The sequence below is a fragment of the Pogona vitticeps genome, chromosome 3 (genome assembly GCF_051106095.1).
Source record: "Pogona vitticeps strain Pit_001003342236 chromosome 3, PviZW2.1, whole genome shotgun sequence".
Taxonomy (NCBI): domain Eukaryota; kingdom Metazoa; phylum Chordata; class Lepidosauria; order Squamata; family Agamidae; genus Pogona; species Pogona vitticeps.
Genome location: NC_135785.1, coordinates 131,387,661 through 131,408,476, shown reverse-complemented (window position 1 = coordinate 131,408,476; position 20,816 = coordinate 131,387,661). Strand labels below are relative to the sequence as shown.

The 20,816-nt window shown below is 41.9% G+C and overlaps 1 protein-coding gene and 1 long non-coding RNA gene across 6 annotated transcripts in view; both read left to right on the top strand.

Moving 5' to 3' along the window:
* LOC110078403 (protein diaphanous homolog 3) overlaps positions 1-20,816 on the top strand; it is a 355,467-nt gene that overhangs the window by 302,389 nt on the left and 32,262 nt on the right. The window lies entirely within an intron of this gene.
* Positions 2,956-11,931, top strand: LOC144588261 (uncharacterized). The gene is made up of 2 exons (XR_013543722.1): positions 2,956-8,837; positions 9,490-11,931. It is a non-coding gene; the product is annotated as an uncharacterized LOC144588261 (long non-coding RNA).

Here is a 20,816-nt window from a genome sequence, read left to right as displayed (position 1 = left end):
CACCCCCCCCTTAGCTAATCCTGATTTTCCTTTTTTCTTTTTCTTAGTTTATAATTTTATGGTTGAAAGTTTTCTTCTTTGTAAATTCGTTTTTAGTCATTGTTGTACCCCTGTTGTGAGCCGCCTAGAGTGGTCTATTGACTAGATAGGCGGGATATAAATAAAATAAATCATCATCATCATCATCATCATCATCATCATCATTTCAAAATGGTGTTCCATATCTAGTCACACAGGCCACATGACCACGGAACCTATCTCCAGACAAACGCTGGCTCTATGGCTTGGAAATGGGGATGAGCACTGCACCCTAGGGTCGGACACGACTGGACTAAATGTCAAGGGGAACCTTTACCTAAAATCCAGCAGACGTGTGGGGCTACACTGTTTCATGTCCTTTGAAATCAAGAATTCTAGAAAGACATGGTCACTCTCACCTAGAGTTCCCCTCACTGCCATTTCCTTCACCAAGTCATCTCTGTTGGTCAGAATCAAGTAAAAATTAGCAAATCCTCTAGTTTCTTTCTCCACTTTTTGTAGGAGAAAATTATTAGCCACGTAAGCCAGGAATTTCTTGGAAGGGCCATATTTCGCAGAATTTGCCTCCCAACAGATATCTGGATAACTGAAATCTCCCATCACTAGTACATCATGTCTTTTTGAAAACTCTGCATTTTGTTTTTCAAAAGTTTCATCTGCTTCATCTCTTTGATTTGATGGTCAGTTACATTAGTTACATTAGGCATCCTTCAGTCTCGAAAAACTATAGTAACGTGCTCTGTATGGAGGACTTGGAATAGCGTCTAGTGTGACTGAGGCCGATTCGAGAGTGGCAATCCCTTCCACACTGAAGACAAATCCAATCTGTCCCCTGTCCAGCTCCCTGATTTTGCTGCTTTTGTGACTTCCTCTTTGCCTCGGCCTGCTGAACAAGGGTCTCTTCAAATTCGGAGAGGCCGTGATGCAACGCCTGCCTCCAGGCTGAACGCTCAGATGTCAGGGTTTCCCATCTGTTGAGGTAAGGCCTTCAGATCCCGCTTGCAGATGTCCTTGTATCGCAGCTGTGGTCTGCCTCCAATTACAGAGTTCCTTTTGTTTTTTGCCCCAACTAGATTGACCCAGATGCTCTCGATGGGACAGCCACTCTCCTCCTCCTGTATTTCTGTGCAGGAATGCATATTTTTGACATATACTGCCACTCCACCACCCTTTTTATTCTCTCTGTTCTTTTTCATCAGTTTATATCACTCAGTTGCTGTATTCTAGTCATGGGAGTCATCCCACCAAGTTTCATTTATTCCTGTCAAGTCGGACTTACCCTCCTGAATTAAAAATTTCAGTTCTTCTTGTTTGTTTCCCATACTCTTGGCCTTCATACAGTATACAAATCCCAAATCCCTTGAGTTTCCTTCCCAGAGCTTCAAAGTCAGACGCGATTTCTCAGTAGCTCCTCTTGGGTGTATCATTTGTTCTCACATGGCGAAGGAGAAAGGGATATGTATATGTAGGTTTTATGAGTGATGGCAGTTCTTCCATCACATCCCTTATCTGTCCTCCGAGACAGCATACCTCGTGAATTGATGGAGTCCGACCATGGAAGGGGAAGCCGGCCGGGGGGCGGATCCCGGCTCTATGGTTTCCTGGTGAATCATTGAAACAGACAAAACCATCTTCCTCGGGCTCAATGTCAACCGCTTTGGTGTCAATATCAAAGACACCTTCAGCATCGATACTGAAGAAAAAGAAGAGATCGTCTTCCAAGGGCTCCCGGATGCCAGTTGAGCATATATCGTCAGTCATGCTTACTCATGACCAACATGATACGGTATTGATTTGTGGCCTGTTTGTCTTTGTACATTTTTATGACTATTGTTATGATTATTATTGTGACTGTTATTGTTAATGTTATTATTGTTGCCCTTTTGTTCAGTTTGGTCCACTCCTCTTATTGTGTGTAAGGCTTCATCTACCCTTAACTCTGTGTTTATGTCTCCCTCCCCCTTCCAATTCAGTTTAAAGCCCTCCTGATGAAGTTCTTCATGCTGTGGGCAAACACATTCTTCCCAGTCCTTGTTAGATGCAAGCCGTCTCTTGCTAGCAGTCCTTCCAGGAAGCTTAGCCCGTGGTCCCAAAAACCAAATTCCTCTTATTGACACCACCTTCAGAGCCAGTCATTCATCCAGAGGAACTTCCTTTCTCTTTCGCTTCCTCTTCTGAGGATGAATGAAAAATTATCTGGGCCCCAAATCCCTTGAGTTTCCTTCACAGAGCTTCAAAGTCAGACGCGATTTCTCAGTAGCTCCTCTTGGGTGTATCATTTGTTCTCACATGGCAAAGGAGAAAGGGATATGTATATGTAGGTTTTATGAGTGATGGCAGTTCTTCCATCACATCCCTTATCTGTCCTCCGAGACAGCATACCTCGTGAATTGATGGATCCTCCTGGCATACTTTGGTCTCAATTCCATGTAGTAGGGAGTCCCCTGTTACAAATGTTCTCCTCATCTTCTTTTTGTAGTGTGTAGGTTCTAATATATTTTATCAGTATATATCTTCCCTTGAGATTGTTTTTAATGAAACATGGTAGTTTTAAAACTGTGTGTGTTTGTGTGTGTATGTATATATCATATACCTGCTAAGACAATACATTTTTATAGAATGCCTATAATTCAATAGCAATTGAAAATTCTGTTGAAAAGGACCCCTGCTATACATTGCGAATTATAGGCAGACTGATAATGTGTCCCCTATGGCATAGGTCCCCAACCTTTTTGACACCATGGACTGTTTGGGGGGGATAGGCACCCCCTCCCTGTGCTCGTGTGCATGCACGAAGGGGCTGCTTGTGATTGCTCACATGGGTGCATGGGCACTCGTGCCCATACACAAAAGGGCTGTGCTCACTTGCATGGGCACACGGGCACTCGTACACATGCGTGAATGGGCAGAGGCACTTGCGCAGCATGCATGCACACCCACACACATGTATGAAGGTGTGGGTAGTGCTCGCAGTATGTATGTGCACACTCACATGCATGCACAAAGGGGCTGTGGAGGTGGGCGTGGGGGGAGTGGGGAGCGGAAGATCTGTTGGGGACCCCTGCTCTATGCTAATCTGAAGTCATTTTGCATTTTACATGTAAAAATAAGCATGCTGATTTGGACTCTGAAGCAATGGAAGCCAGAGTAGTTTATAATCTGTGAAGAGACCACCAGACAATGATCTGGCTGTTGCATTTCACATTAGGGGACGTCTCTGAACATTTCTCAAAGGTAACCCCATGTGAAAAGAAAATGTGCCCGTACTTTATTTTCTTCCAACCTAGATTTTCATCCCCAGCTGCTGGGGGTTCCTAATTTTTTCTGACCATAAAAATTTAAATGGTATTTTACCTGTGTGATTGTTTTGGTCCAAAAAAAAAAAAATAGCAGGAGACATGACTTTGGATGGTTTTCTATTGATGAAGTAAGTTGGAGCATGATTTTTGGGACAGTGGAAACACTCTCCCTGTGATCTTTCTCCCTAGTCACCTTGAAGGGTTTTTTTGTTTATATTTTTTTAAAAAATTATTGAGTCTAGGAATAGATCACCTTATCACTGTGTTGGTTAATTTAATGATCGATCATTGGAATCATGGAATCATAGAATCATGGATTTGGGGCCTATAAGGCTGCTGAGCCTAACCCTTTGCTCAGTGTGAGAATCCAAATTAAAGTATATCTGACAGATGGTTGTTGAATTTTCTTTTTAATGTCTCCAGCATTGGTGATTCACCACCTTGAGGTTATTGGTTCCATTGTCATACTGCTCTAACACTTAAGAGGTTTTTGCTGATATTCAACCAGAATATCATTTGAGCCCATTATTACATGTCCTGCACTCTGGAATGATTGAGAACAGATCCTGCACCTCCTATGTACTACCATTTCAAGTATTTGAAAAGTTCTGTCATGTCCCCTCAGTCTTCTTTTCTCAGGGCAAAACATTCCCAATTCTTTCATATTACTAAGCCAAGTATTCCCCATCTTGTAACTGTACATTTGATGTTTTTCCCTAGGTGTATAACTTTGCATTTATCCCTGTTAAATTTCATTCTGTTGTTTTCAACCCAGTGCTTCAGCCTATCAAGATATTTTCAAAATTTCTTCCTGTCTTCTAGGATAGTAGCTATTCTGCCCATTTTTGTATAACCTGCAAATATGATAAGTATTCCCTGCTCCTCCTTCGTGGTCTCTGTGAATGCACACTAATTGGTTAATCCGCGCCTGTGCAGAGCAGCTTCAGAATCTAATAGAGCTCAGGCACATGGTGCCAGGGCCTCCCACACACTGGCTATAACCCTGCCCCCGGCACCGAGTACCTCAGTTCCATTTCTGCCGCTGCTACTGCAGCTAATCGGATTGGAGCTTTGTGAGTTTTCTCTTTCCCTTCAACCTTTAATCATTCTTCGGACCTCCCTAAGCATAGAACTGTGTAATTTTCTTGCGTGTTTATGGCCACAACAGGGCCTTTCAAACACTGCACTGCTCATTATATTGAGATTCTGCTGACAGACAGCCATTCAAAGTGCTTATTTTGCCTTGGTGAGGAGCACCAGCCAGCTTTGTGCTCCGTTTGCCAGGGGTTTACCAAGCCTGCTTTAAAGCAGAGGCTCCAGTGGCTGCATTCCTTTCTGTGGGAAAAGTCGCTTCATCTATGGAACCTTCTGATACCTGTTCTTCGGCTCTATGGTTTCCTGGTGAATCATTGAAACAGACAAAACCATCTTCCTCGGGCTCAATGTCAACCGCTTTGGTGTCAATATCAAAGACACCTTCAGCATCGATACTGAAGAAAAAGAAGAGATCGTCTTCCAAGGGCTCCCGGATGCCAGTTGAGCATATATCGTCAGTCATACTTACTCATGACCAACATGATACGGTATTGTTGCCTGTGCTGTTGGGAGTTGATGAGGTTCCTCCCTCAAGGCCTGGGCAGGTATCGTCCCAAGTCACCCAATAGCTTGGTTGAGATTGAGACTCGAGCCAGCCCTCTATCACCGTCGGGCTCAGCTGTGACCGAGCCTCGCCAAAAGAGACACAAATCTGAACATCTCAAGATGGAGTCAAGTTCGGCTCAGCCACCTCTGCCAGGAGGTTATTCTCTGTATTCATCGCCCGCCATAGGGTGACCCATGGGACTACTTCGGCTTGAGGGCTTAGGATATCGACTTATGGAGGCCGCCAATACCGTACAATATGGACCCATATTTTCGACCACGCTATCAATATCCCGATTATTACCTTTATTTTCCTGAAGATCATCGTTTACTGGTTCCATTTTTGTGCAAGGTAGGGGCCCTATAGACCAATTCCTTAGTTCAGACCCCAAAGGTTCCCCGTGTGACCTCTCAGTTTCCTCAGTGGTTCTGTCCATTCCCCGTCTAGCACAGACTGGAGATAAAGAGTTTTCTCTGTTCAGATGAAGAAATAATGCATGTTATTCAGCTGCATTTTATTCAGTGTAGTGCAGAAGAACCCTGCTGTTAATTCCCATCAGACATAAAAGAGAATTTAAAGACATTTAAGCTTTAAATTTGCTATTGTTTTAAACAGCAGGGTATTAAAACTTTAAATGCCAGCTGAGGAGATATGCCTATCACAGGATTATGCTTTGTGTGCCCAAAACAAGTTGAACGGGAGCTTGCTTCTGCCTAGTTAGGTATAAGAATTGAGGTGCACTTTTTTTTACTATCTGGCTCATAGCTGAAACTTCATGAGCAAATCAGCTGTTCTCTGAGCATGTTTACTTTTTTCCTCATGAAGGTAAATTAACAAAGTCATGCATATTGAAATTCAGATTTGCCCTTGTCCAAATGGGTGAAGTCATTGGGGATAATTATGGTGTCCATTATGAAATCCCAGAGTGGAACATTAAATATTTTAAACAACATATTAACTAATGTTAATGTTTTTGATTTCAGTAATTACATCTACTTTGGAAGTCTACATTTGAAGGTTAGCGTTTAGTCTTCCACATAGCATCCTGAAAAATAAAATTACTCTAGATTTCTATCAAGGTTTTTAGTTTTTCCACTCAATATAAGACAAGGTTTCTTAGGTAATTTTAAACTGTAAGATATTGTTTTGTATCTACTGAAATTCCCAGCTGCCTAACATATGGCATTCAGAATATTCTATTTCCTTACTATGTACCAGTGCCGCTTCACAAACTCCATTGGCTATTAGAGATAGGTAAAGGTAAAGGTTCCCCTTGACAATTTTTGTCCAGTCGTGTTTGACTCTAGGGGGCGGTGCTCATCCCCATTTCCAAGCCATAGAGCCAGCGTTTTGTCCGAAGACAATCTTCCGTGGTCACATGGCCAGTGCGACTTAGACACGGAACGCTGTTACCTTCCCACCGAAGTGGTCCCTATTGATCTACTTGTATTTGCATGCTTTCAAACCGCTAGGTTGGCGGGAGCTGGGACAAGCGACGGGAGCTCACTCTGTCGCGTGGATTCGATCTTACGACTGCTTGGTCTTCTGACCCTGCAGCACAGGCTTCTGCGGTTTAGCCCGCAGCGCCACCACGTCCCTGCTGGCTATTAGAGATACTCATTACCATATTGTTATCTATAACCTGGATTAATTTAGCCACCCATCATTGTCATAGTTTACAGAACAATGCTTCCTGGGAGGGGAACTGAGTATCTATAAGGGTTTTAAAGGTCATTGTCAGGTAAACAACTTGTTCCCAAATGTCATCTCTGATTGGGGTGCATGTGTAAATGTATAAATATTTGCCATGTAGTCCCATTCTTATTTCTGAAGAAGTGGCTTATTAGCTATTTTTTAAGGTGCCACTATGTTTTTGTCTTCTTTATTTTTTTCTTTTGGTTTTGCCTGATATACTAGTTTTTCCAGTGTAACTATTTCTTCAAGACTGCTAGTTAAATTTCAGTGTTATTCAGTTTTGTATTGCTTGTTGATGTGTGTTTGAAGTAAATTGTTCACAGAGCAATTAATAGCGCATGAAATGAAGGTATTCAGTTCAATATTGGGTGCAATTACTTTTACAGTGGGAGTGAAATTATTGAATTTATCCTTTTATGAGGTTGCAATATAAATGAACACTCCCTTTCCATGCCTGTTTGTTGGTCAGTAGCAAAAGTTTCTTATCTTAATCAGCTGTTTTATATGATTCTTATATTAAAAAGCATATTATAAACCAGAAATTTCTGTCTTCAGTAAAAACAATCCCATACAAATAGAAAATGTCATATTATAATATAAGCCAGTACAGATCTTAAGTTGGGCAAGAACTCTCCCTCTTCTCAGCTATAGTAAAAGGTCCGCCTTACCAGACTGCTGTAGATGTTAATAAGATCATTTATATGTTTTGTTGTCAGCAATTCAGAATCATAAATGCTACATATATTCATTCAATTCAACATCAGAGCCTCATTGTTGTATTCTTGTATCTACCATGTTTGGAACACGTTTCTGACTTGTTTTGCCTTCTGTTTTTATTTCAAGAATTGAAGTCTATACATTAATATTATTGAATAGTTTTAGTTAAAACAGGTGCTAAGTTAAATTCACATGGACTGAACAGAGTTGACAGCATATTTCTGAGTGATGAAATTCGTATTGATATATGACAAATACCAGTAATAGCAGTCAGGGGCTGTTTTGCTGAGAACTGAAAGTAGGCAGGTTTTGTTATCTATCATCTCTTGTCAGTATAAGACAGCAGCAAGCTGTTATAATTGATTTGATGGCTACATCTGACTTGAGCTCTGGTGGGCACATGGATTGTCACAGGGCAGTGGTGCAGAGAATTGATGTGGAAAGAAAATGGCATGACTCATGAAAGGCAACGTAATATGTTGTGCGTTGTGCAGGAAACATTGATCAAAATGGTCTTCGTGCAAAATAAATAATAAATTGACTTGGGAAACACCTGCTAATATATGTGGGTTTGACTTTTGTCTAAAATATATTTACTGTTTCTAAAAATGTATATGACAGACATTCTGCAAACATCCTGAGAAGTACTTCTGATTATCAAATTTTCAGGTGGTTCAGCCAAAACAGCCCTTCTCTAATTATTTTAATGTTGCCTGACAAAAGCTACTTAGCTCTGGGAAAATTATCTTTCGGGAGAAAATTTGATGAAAGTGTAAAACAATCTAAATAACCTTATTTGATTATGGGATTGAGCAAGGTATTGTGTATGAGATTTAGCATGTGGCAGACATGATGTCAAATCATATTTTTTCTATACATGTTTTATTTGACCTTAAAAATGGCTTAGGATGCCACTTGATGTGGTTGCATATTTGTCACAGCACTCCACTACACTGAAGCAAATTCTGAGCCAATACATTGCCATGCATTTACTGAATACATAATATAAAACCTATTCTGGTTTTTTTTCAGTGACTGCAAATCTTAGGGAGGCCCATAGTAATAGACAGGCTACTTATAGAGAGGTTTGTCTGGTTTACTAATCTATTACACTTAGGACTGGCTCGTAACTCTCTATGGAACTTGACCATGTCAGTTCCTCGTTATATTCATGTCTTTTATATAAAAATAGCTTCCATCCTAATATAATAAGCAACTTTGAAATTAATGGAATGATACTTTGCTAGATCAAAATCAGGATCAATTGTATTTATCCCTGTCTGTATTCAGTGTTGATTTGTAAAACTTTTACCTGAATTGCTAATTAGAAAAGTCCTATTCAGCTGTTACTTTATATAGTGTCATCAATATGGATAGCAAGGAACAGCTAGCTCCAACTCTTCCTTAGTGCTTTCTTGAGCAAGAATGAATCCTGGAAAAGCTAGGTTCTTCATCTCCATGTAAAGCCTGATATGTGAGCAAGGAACTATGTGATAGCTCAGTGATTTAGGTATCTTGCTGCGGAGGCAGAGATAGGGAATTCAGTTCCCCTTGACAAGGGCTGGACTCAATGATCATAGGATCCCTTCCAGCTCTGCTCTTTTTTATTCTTATTCATATATTTTTCTTATTTAAAAAACACCAGGCACAGTCAAAATTATAAAAACATTAACTGATATTATATAACAGATACAAATTTTGACCAAAAACCTAAGTATCTGTTAAATATTGGCACAATATGTATGCTGTTCCTAATATTGCCATATTTTTGGAACTCTGATGGCATGATTTCTGAGATCCGCAACTGCTTATAGTGCTGTGTGAAATTTCTTCATATTGTTCCCAAAATCCAAATGAATACGGGTACCGCTGAAGTGTGTTTCTTCCAGAGACAAGATGTTTCGATTGCCACGTTGTAATGAAGTTCTTCCGTAGCCGGGGATGCACTGGTGGTAAAGGCGGGAAAAAGACACGGAGGCTCTTCGGGAATTCTAACGTTAACATTTTTATTAGCAACAGAACCCAACTCAACGGAGTCAAAGGGGTCTTGCAAACAAATCTCAGGCAACAACTTGTACTTCTTAGGGCACACATCAGGCGGCTTATCCATTTCGCCTAAAAGGGAGCCGGTCCGAACCGCTCGCGATCTGTCATCTGTCTGAGGGGGGCACTCCGCACTGCACACACCGTTCCACAGCACGGATGCCTGGCCTAGTCTCCCTCTAGGGGTTTCTGCTGGAAAGTAGGTCCAGGCCGGATCACCCTCCTCCCTCCAGGGTGATTCCTGGGGTAGACTACTACAGTCTATTCTAGAGGATCGTACCCTCTTCCTCTCCCACTGGGTATTATAGGGTCGGGGAACAAACCTCCTCCTAATGATAAGTTTGGAAAATCCGCGGTTATACCGGTTGCGACGCCTGCTCCGAGCATGGGCTCTGTCTGTACCCCTCGGCTAATCTTTTGGTCTGGATCTCCATCTGTCCAAAGTCTAAAAATGCGCGTGCTTTCGCCCTCTTTTATATCCTCCCACATGATGAGGTCTAACTCCTCCCCTCGTCGGCCAGACATACTTCTGCCGGTCTCTCCTCCAATCTTTCCGCCTGCTCTATTTCAATCACTCCCTCCACACACTCACTCTCCTCTATGGTCTCTTTCTTTTCTGAGAATGGCACACTCCTCTTCTCTCCTTCACACACATCTCTGTACTTCGTTAGTTTTTCCAATTCTTTATTTTCAACTCTGGCATCCCCTAGAATTGCAATGTCAATGATGATGTGTATTTGTCATCACTCTAGGATGATTGAAAACAGATTCCGCCCCTCCTTGGTATGACAACTTTTCAAGTATTTGAAAAGTGCTATCATATCACCCCCTGTCTTCTTTTTGCAAGACTAAACATGCCCAATTCTTTCAGTCTTTCCTCATAGGACTGAGTTTCCAGCCCCCTAATCATCAGTGCTGCCCTTCTCTGAACTTGTTCCAGTTTGTTTGCATCCTTCTTGAGGTGTGGTGTCCAGAATTTGTGAGGCCAGTGCTGAATAGAGGGGAGTTAGAACCTTGTGGGGTTTAGAAACTATACTTCTGTTACTGCGGCTTAAAATATGATTTGCCTTTCTTGTAGACACATCACACTGTTGGCTCATATTCAGGTTGTGATCTATGACGACTCCAAGAGCCTTCTGGCTTGTAGTTTTGCTGAGCCAAATATCTCCCCTCTTGTAACTATGCATTTGGTTTCTATTTCTGAAGTGTACTTTGCACTTAGCCCTGTTGAATTTCATTCTGTTGTTTTAAGTCCAGTGCTCCAGCCTATCAAGATCATTTTGAATGTTGTTGTGTTCCAGGGTGTCAGATATTCAACCCAATTTTGTTTCAACTGGAAATCTGACAAGCATTCCCTGCACTCCCTCAGCCAAGTCATTAATAAAATGTTGAAGAGCACCAGACCAGGACTGAGCTTTGTGGTACCCCACTTGTTGACTCTACCCAGTTCTAGAAGGAGCCATTAATCATCACACTCTGAGTACAATTCTATAGTCAATTGTGTATCCATCTGACACTTGATCTATCCAGCCCACATTTGGTTAGTTTGCTAATCAGGATGTTATGGGGCACTTTGTCCAAAGTTTTGCTGAAATCAAGATATGCTATACAGCATTCCCTCTATCAGGGAAGTTACCCAATCAAAAAATGAGATCAGATTAGTCTGGCAGGATTTGTTTTTGACAAATCTGTGTTGGCTTCTAGTTATTACTGCATTGTTTTCTATGTGCTTGCACAATGACCGCTTTACAATCTGTTCCAGAATTGTGCCTGAGATTAATGTCAGGCTGACTGGCTTGTAGTTCCCAGGTTCCTCTTTTTTTGCCATTTTTGGAGATAGAGACATCAGCCCTCCTCCTATCCTCTGGCACCTTGTCCATTTCCCATGATTTCAAGAAAATGATGGACAGTGGTTCCAAGAGTTCTTCAGCCAATTCCTTCAGTACTTTATGATGCAGTTCATCCAGCCCTGGAGATTTGAAATCATTCAAGGTGGTAAGGTATTCCTTGACTATTTGTTTATCCATCTCCAGCTGCAATCCTGTCACCTCCACTTGGACTTCACACTTGTCTGGAGGTTCATAGTCTGTCCTATGGGAAAGGACTGAGCTAAAATTGGAATTGAGCACCTCTGCCTTTTGTTTCTCATCTGTTATCATGTTTCCATCTCCATTGAGTAGTTGTGCCATTATTTCTTTTTTTTTTCTGCTTTGGACATGAATGCTTTTTATTGCTTTTAGTGTTCCTGACTAATCTCAGCTAATTCTCAAGTTTTGCTTTCCTAATGCCATCCCTGCATTCCCTTGCTACTTTTCTGTACTCTTCCTTGGTGACTTGGTCTTCTTTCCACTTTCTATATATGTTTTGTTTTGTTTTGAGGTCCTCTCTGAGCTTTTTGTAAAGCCACACTGGCCTTTTCTGTTGCCTCCCACCTTTTGTTCTTGCTCGAATTGTTTGTAGTTGTGCATTTAGAATTTATTTTTTAAAAAAGAACTTCCCACCCGCCTTGGACTCCTTTTCTTGTTAGGATCTCCCGCCATGGGACCTTACTCATACAGTACTTGTTCTGAAATTATTAAAATTGGCTTTTTTAAAATCCAGGATGTGTGTGTGGCTACACTTTGCTTTTGTTTCCTTTGAACTCCCAGAGTTTCCCTTACTGCCACTTCCTCCACTAAGGCATCTCTATTGGTTAGAATCAAATCATGGATAGCTAGTCCTCTTGTTACTTTCTCCACTTTTTAAAGGAAATTTGAAATCTGCCATAAATGCCACATTGTGTCTCTTTGAAATCCTTGCAATTTGTTTTTCAAAAGTTTCATCTGCTTCCTCTTCTTGATTGGGTGGCCAGTGGTAGACTCCAACTACTATGTACCTTTTGTTTTTTCGCCCACCAGATTGATCCAGATGCTGTCAATGGGATCCAAATGCTGTCAAATCTCTTATGTTGACAGCACTTTCGTAGCCAGTTATTCACCTGGAGTATTTTCCTTTCCTTTTCTATTCAATCCTCTTCCTGGTACTGGTAGGATGGATGAAAAAACTATCTGGGCCCCAAAATCCTTTCCTTCCCAGAGCTCCAAAGTCTGATGTGATTTCTTTAAAAATCCTGTTGGCTTTGTCATTTGTTCCCACCTGGACAAGAAGAAAGGGATATATATCTGTGGGTTTTATGAGTGATGGCAATTCTCCTGTCACATCCCTTATCTGACCTCCAGGGAGAGAGCATACCTGGCAAGTCCATGGATCTTCCTGGCATAATTCAGTCTCAATTCCACACAATAGGGAGTCTCCTGCTGCATCTACTCTTCTCTTCTTCCTTTTATAGGGTGCAGGTTCAGTGACCATATTTTGCTGTGCTTCAGCCCCTCTAATGTCCTCCTGTGGGGTCTCCTCTGCATGTCTGGTAGACTCTTCAGGAATCTGAAAATGGTTTTGCAGTTCCACTGATGAAGATTTTTTTATCTCCTTCTTTTACTACTAACAATGACTCTTTTCTATGGTGGTTCATCCACAGTGTTTGTACTCTCCTCGGCACTCTCCTCCACTGCTTTTCTTTTCTTCCATCTCCAGTGCTCCCCTGTGACAGCTGCTGCTGCTCAAGAGTTCTATATGCTTAATATTCCCTTATAGCCTTGAGTGTGGTTACTCGCTGCTCTAGTTCTTTCACTTTTTCTTTTTAACAGTGCCACTAGTTTGCACTTGTTACATGTGTAAACCATGTTACACTTAGGAACAAAGACAACTATAGCACAAACTTTACAGGTTACTACAACTGAATTTTCTCCACCCTCCATAAACCCTGCTAGCTTTTTTCTTTCACCTAATTGTTTATGAATGCCTGTCTCTTTTATTTTGTTACCCTGACTATAGCTGGGAGTATCTACAAATATATACCATTTTTGCCACTGTATAAGACGACTGGTCGTATAAGACAACCCCAACATATCCACTCAAAATATAGAGGTTGTGTTGAGGGAATGTGCGTCTGTGTCTTTATCTTTTCTTAAGCAGAATAAAGCGCAGATAAACGAACACAACAGATTCTTCTTTCTTGCAGTGTATTTACAAAATATATAACAAAATATACATACATACAGCACTTCAATAGCTCAGTATTCAAACCAGCAGCATGACAAGCAGACATCAATGTACAGGAGAAGGGGGAGACTGTACAGTGTTCATTTCTTATATACAATCCTGGTATCAGTCTGGTCCAATCCCGTCTGAGGTGATTTCATGAACACAGGCGTGGCAGTTTTCATATTGCAGTAGGTTGCATCAGCCAGGGATGGAGAAATGATGTCATCTTATTCTTGCTCTGCACACATACATATTATGTTCAGGCTATATAAAAATTATATACCTTAACAGGTTGTTATATACTCGCCGTATAAGTCTACCGCCTCCCTCTGCCTTTTACTTCCTCCTCCATAGCGAGGCGTGCCACGGATTGGGGCCCAAGCGATGCTAGGGCTTACCTGAGGTGGGGGGAAGGATAGGTGGCAGCGGGGTGGACCGACAGGGTGAGTCCGCTTTTCATAAGATCCTCCACCCTCAGTCACAGCAGCCGGAGATTCAGCTGACTAGGGCTTGGAAGCTGGGAGTGGCGGACGCCGCTGCGGCAGGGCAGACCAGCCGCGCCTGAGCAACCCCAGGAGGCTTGCATTGGTTTCGGCTGCAGGCCCAGGGGTGGGGAGGAGCATCGGGGACACCCTTCCTGGACGGCGCAGCCTGCGTTCGTGGGCCAGCCAACCCACTTCCGACCATCTTCTCTCGGCGAGTACAGGGGGGATTCCCGAAGACGGTAGCCAGAGGCCCTGGCAGCCTTGCCTTTTCCACTCACCCACCTGAACTTCGCTTTGAGTTTAGAGTTGTACTGCAGGTCTAGGAGCTTCATTTGAAGCACAGGAGGGGCAACTTGAATATCAAAGGAGAAGGGGTCTGCAAAAATTTGAAATGTGGCTCTGTGCGTCCAGAAGGGGGGCCCTTTCCCTGCCCGGCATTCTTCTCCGTCACAAGTTTGGCGCCACTGGGGTTTCTGCTTTTAGGTCTCTCTCCACTCCCCGCTCTTCGCGGGTCACCTGGCAAGGCTACTGCGGCTGTTGCCTCATCCTCTCTGAGCTTCTGCTTCCCCTCGCCTGGCGCTCCTCCACTCCCTGTGCACACACGCACCCTAGCGGCTGCATGCACCCCTTCTGCAAGGCTGGCTCCATCAACAGAGTAACCTCTCCCCCTCACCCAAGGGCTAATGGGGCTTCCTTGGGCTTCTTGACTCCCACTCTGGCAAGATGCCGTAGTCTTGCCCAGTGTGGCTTAGGGAGACCGGGAGAAGGGAGAGCGTGTGAGAAGGCTGTTCTCTCAACAGCACCCCCTCCCATGGCATGTCTGGGCAGGGAGCGGAGGAGTGCCAGGCGGGGGGAAGGAGAAGTGCAGAGAAGACGAGGTGAGAGCAGCAGCAGTCTCGCCAGGTGACCCGCGAAGAGCGGGGGGGAGAGAGAGGGACCTAAAAGCAGACGCCCTGGTGGTGCCAAACCCCTGAGGGAGAAGACTGCTGGGCAGAGAGAGGGCTCCCCTTCTGAATGCATGCGTGCTTTGGGGGCAGGCAGGATCCATCCCCTACGAGGTGGGAAGTATGATGAGATGGGGTTTTGAGTTAAAAACTTGTAAGGAATATGGGTTTTGTAATTAAGAAATGAGCAAGAGAGGTTCCATCTTGTTTCTTTGTAATAAAGTATCTATGCTATGCTGACAGGTTGTTTTCTAGGTGAGCAGATAGAATGTTATTCTGAGAGCCTGAGAAAGGACTCGGTGTGATTAGATAGATGGAAATTGTTGTGACTCTTTGCTAAACCACAGTACCCAAATAACATCTGGTGTGTATGGGAAAGAAGTCATGTGGTGCAACAGGACTGTTTGCCTAGTAACAGACTCTGATTGGATGACATCATGGGAAGGTACAATAAGCCCTTGCCAGCTACTCTTGAAAAAGGAACTTTTTGCCTATGGACAGAGTCATTCGTGACTCACCCTAATGTCTTTCATGACCAACCCTGAAGTCTATCGTGACCACTCTCTACATGGACTGATCCTTATACTATACTGGATTACCCTTGGACCTATGGGCTTTTACCTAAGGACTATTTCCTATGAATTATTTCTCTATGGGCTCTTACTTTTGGAATACTTCATATGGACTATGCTCTTGTAATTTTCTAAGGACAATGAGACATTTACTGGATTTTTCTTTTCTAAGGACAATGGGGCATTTACTGGATTTTTCTTTTTGGTACAGGATTTTTATTCTACAGAATCACTGAGAACTATAGCTTTTTTATAACATGTTTGGATTATTTTGTTTTTCCTGATGAATTACTGGACTGGAACTGTTGTTATTTTTAATGGCTTTTTGTATTCTTGTAAGGTTTTTGAACATTTTTCTATTTTTCATGTTTTCTTTGCCTCACTACAGAGTTGTAAATAACTAACACAATGCTTATTTACTTGCCTTGGCTTAGTTTGGTTTTGATACCTAGAAACATGCTTATTTTTTAATAAAATAATGATTATAAAAATCAATTGGTTTCCTGAACAGTACACTTGTCTTAGGGTCATCTGAGAGTGCTGCTTCGGCCTAGCATACTTAAGGAGTCCTGCCTGTGGTGCAAGTTAAGTCTAAGGACTACAAAGCCCACATGTTTTTCTAACAGTAATATCTGAGAGTACAAGGGTGTTCTTATGTGAGCAGACTTGTAAGAAGGAGGGCTGTAGCATGGCTAGCTGAGCTCCAGGATTCCCTCAGCCTATTTTAGCGTGTGCAAACTCCTGATTACTCTCTGTCCAGGCTTTCACGAGTTCTCCAGGGAACCGTGTTTGCTCGCAGGAAGGAAGTCCCACGCTTGCCAAGTAAGTGCCACCACCACTACTCCCACTCCTTAAGGCAGGGGCCACAAACTATCATTCCGTGGGCTGCAATTGGTGGCATGTTTGAGATCCCTGGTGTAGACTGACAAACTAGGACTCTGGAAACGGTTCAAGATTTACCATAATTTGGTGGATTTGCCATAATTTTAAAGAAATCCATCCAACTTAATGGAACAGAACAAACACATTGGTTGGAAGTCCAGAATGGCACACATGCTGCAGCTATATACAGTGGCTGTATGGGTGATAATATCTCTTCATTCCTCACCTCCAGCCAGAAGTTTTCTAGATGTAGTAGTTATTAATTAAAGCCGAGAATCTGTGGCCCTCCAATGTTAGTGGAGAACAATTCCCATCAGCCAATAGTGAGAGATTATGGGGTTTATACTCAAACAGCACTTGGAGAGCCACAAGTTGCCCATTCCCGTTCTAAGCTTTGCTCCTTTTTCAACTAGTTTTAGCCGCCAGAAGTGTGTTTGGAAGTAGTCTGGTGATGGGGAAAGAAATGTAACCAATCCAGCCTCATCCTAGCAGGAAGATTTATGGAAAAAGTAAACACTTTAAATAGGAAAAAAGAAGACACTTTTGGGTCTAAAGAATACAGTATGTGTTCATTTTTCTTCCTATCAAACTGAGCATCCCTGCCCATAAGCCAGAGTGAGGTAGTCCACCTTGGCTGGTATAGTTTGGCAGCATATTCATAAATAGCAGAAAATTAGTTTTTTCTTGTTATACTTTACCCCAGGACCGTATCTGGACTTCATATGTCAGCAAAATGTCTTGAGCAGTATCTGATGCATCTGCAGGGGTTTTATCTTATTTCCCTTTGCCTTTTTTTAAATGTGGGATATCCTTCAGATTCCTCCCTTTGAGCAAGTGCCAACAACTGTTGTGCTTAGGTTATTGATGGATTTACCATAACTTTAAAGAAAAACAAAACCAAAACTCACCATGTCATATGAGTAATGTTCAATCTCTGTTTCAGGTAAACTTTAATATAAATTCAGTAGACTTATCTGTTTACATTAAAACAGAGAAAACAAAGAACTCTGTCAAATTCAATTTAACATTACAGAGATTACTGCCACACAACAGCCCTTTATCTGTAGCAGTGTATAAAAGCACTTTGAACAGTACATCAATTTTCACAGCCATTTAGTAGATTAGAAAGCAATTGTAAGCAAAATAAAACCCACATTAACTCCTGACAACAGCCTGTCTTTTTCTTAGTTATGGATTGGTTTGAAATAACGGTGAGGCCTGAAGTGATTGTATCAACAGGGCAGATGTATTTTAAATATGAATGTACTTACCGTAAAGGAATCCAGGACTATACAGCAGATATTTGTCCTTTCTATCTGTATAGCAGTTTTCATGGTTCTCCCCCTCCTTTTTTATTTTAAGAAAACCAAACAAAGCTTTGGCTATGATGAGGGGAACATGTCACTGCCACCAAGAAACAATTCCTTATGTTTTGAAACAATAATTATATCTACTGACAGTGTTTAAACCTGTGCTCAGTATTCTGTTCTAATATGTTTCCAGTAATAGCTGTTTGGTGTTCGGTGTGCAATCAGCCAAATACTTACAGAAATAAAATCAAAGAGAGTTTTATTGTTTTTTGTTCTTTGGTATTTTTTTAAAATGAGCATTTTTCTAAACAAATTACTTTTCTGATATATCATGTTTGCAACATTATTTCCTTTAAAGCAATCAGAGTCACAATTGTTGTCTGAACAGAAAGAGGTCAATTAGCTTAAAAGCAATTAAAATAGAATGGACTTTTAATCACAACTGGAAAAATCACGTATTTAATGTTCCAAGTTCTTTATATAATTTAAAATTTAGCTTGCTTTAAAAAAGGGAAATACTTATATCTCCTGTTGTTCTGTAGATGAATTTAGAAAGAAGAATCTTTTTAAAAAAAGCACACACAAATTACTGAAGAGGGTACTAGTGCATATCTTTTTAATTGCTTACCTCAGAACAGTAATTTTCTTTCAGATAAGAGGCATTTCTCTTCTGCTAATTTCTTTCTTTCTTTCTATTTCTTTTTTTAAAAGCCGTGACTTCAGTAAAGTTTTATCTAACAAGCGATGTCTGTCTTGCTACAATTTGTATAATTACAGAATGGTATTTCATACCCCTTCACGGACTGCTGCCTTGTCATGGCGAAGGGGCTTGAGTAATTCAGAGGAGCTATAGGCTCTGGCTGTGCAGGGATACCCAAGATGGACAGATCATAGTGGAGAGTTCTGACTAAATGCAATCCACCTGGAGCAGGAACTGGCAAACCACTCCAGTATCTTTGCCCAGAAAGCCCCATGACCAGAAACAAAAGGCTAAAAGATATGATGAAGATGAGCCCCTCAGGTTGGAAGGCGTCCAACATGCTACTGAAGAAGAGAGGAGGACAAGGATAGGTAGCTCCAGAGCTAATGAAGTGGTTGGGCCGAAGCTGAGAGGACACTCAGCAGTGGACGTGCCTGAAAGCGAAGGAAAAGTCCGATACTGCAAAGAAAAATATTGCATAGGAACCTGGAATGTAAGATCTGTGAACGTTGGTAAGCTGGATGTGGTCAAACAGGAGATGGCAAGAATAAACATTGACATCCTGAGTGTCAGTGAACCAAATTGGAGAGGAATGGGCGAATTCAATTCAGATGATTATCATGTCTACTACTGTGGGCAAGAATCCCATACAAGAAATGGAGTGGCCCTCATAGTAAACAAAAGAGTGAGAAAAGCTGTACCGAGATACAATCTCAAAAATGATAGAATGATTTCAATACGAATCCAAAGCAGACCTTTCAACATCACAGTAATCCAAGTTTAGGCACCAATGCTGAAGAGGCTGAAATTGACCAATTCAATGAAGACTTACAACACCTTATAGAACTGACACCAAAGAAAGATGTTCTTCTCATAATAGGGGATTGGAATGCTAAAGTAGGGAGTCAAAAGCTAAAAGGAACAACAAGAAAGTTTGGCCTTGAAGTTCAGAACAAAGCAGGGCAAAGGTTAATAGAGTTTTGTCAAGAGAAGCTGGTCACCACAAACACTCTTTTCCAACAACACAAGAGGCGACTCTATACATGGACATCACCAGATGGGCAATATCGAAATCAGATTGATTATGTTCTCTGTAGCCAAAGATGGAGAAGCTCTATACAGTCAGCCAAAACAAAACCTGGAATGGATTGTGGCTCTGATCATCAGCTTCTTATAGCAAAATTCAAGCTTAAGCTGAAAAAAGTAGAAAAAACCACTGGGCAAGTCAGGTATAATCTAAACCAAATCTCTTATGAGTACACAGTGGAACTGAAGAACAGATTTAAGGAATTAGATTTGGTAGACAGAGTGCCTGAAGAACTTTGGATAGAGGCTCATAACATTGTACAGCAGGCAGCATCCCAAAGAAAAGGAAATGCAAGAAAGCAAAGTGGCTGTCCAACGTGGCCTTAGAAATAGCAGAGAGGAGAAGGGAAAGAAAAATGCAAGAGAGATAGGGAAAGTTACAGAAAATTGAATGCAGACTTGCAAAGAATACCAAGGAGAGACAAGAGGGCCTTCTTAAATTAACAGTGCAAAGAAATAGAGGAAAATAGTAGAGAGGGGGGAAACAGAGGTTTGTTTGTTAACATACGCAGGATTATTGAGAAAGCCAGAGAGTTCCAGAAAAACATCTACTTCTCCTTCATTGACTACACAAAAACCTTTGACTGTGTGGACCACAGCAGACTATGACAAGTTCTTAAAGAAATGGGAGTGCCTGACCACCTTATCTATCTCCAGAGATATCTATATGTGGGACAGGAAGCAACAGAACTGGATATGGAACAACTGATTGGTTCAAAATTGGGAAAGGAGTATGACAAGGCTGTATATTGTCTCCCTGCTTATTTAACTTATATGCAGAATACATCATGTGAAAGGCTGGACCGGATGAATCCCAAGTCAGAATCAAGATTGTTGGAAGAAATATCAACAGCCTCGGATATGCAGATGATCCCACTTTGATGGCAGAAGTGAGGAGGAGTTAAATAACCTGTTAATGAGGGTGAACGAGGAGACCGCCAAAAATGGTCTGAAGCTCAACATCAAAAAAACTAAGATCGTGGCCACTGGTCCCATCACCTCCTGGCAAATAGACGGGGAAGATATGGAGGCAGTGACAGATTTTACTTTCTTGGGCTCCATGATCACTGCAGATGGTGACAGCAGCCACAAAATTAAAAGATTCCTGCTTCTTGGGGGAAAAGCAATGACAAACCTAGACAACATCTTAAAAAGCAGAGACATCACCTTGCTGACAAAGGTCTGTGTAACGACCAGCTCTCCTAAGAGAATGCTGAAAGCTGGAATAGAGAGGTTCCAAGTCCAGTTGACCCCTATTTAAGTTGAGATGAGTCCTTGTCTCAACCAGGCTGTCTAACTGGCACCCTTCTGCCAAGTCT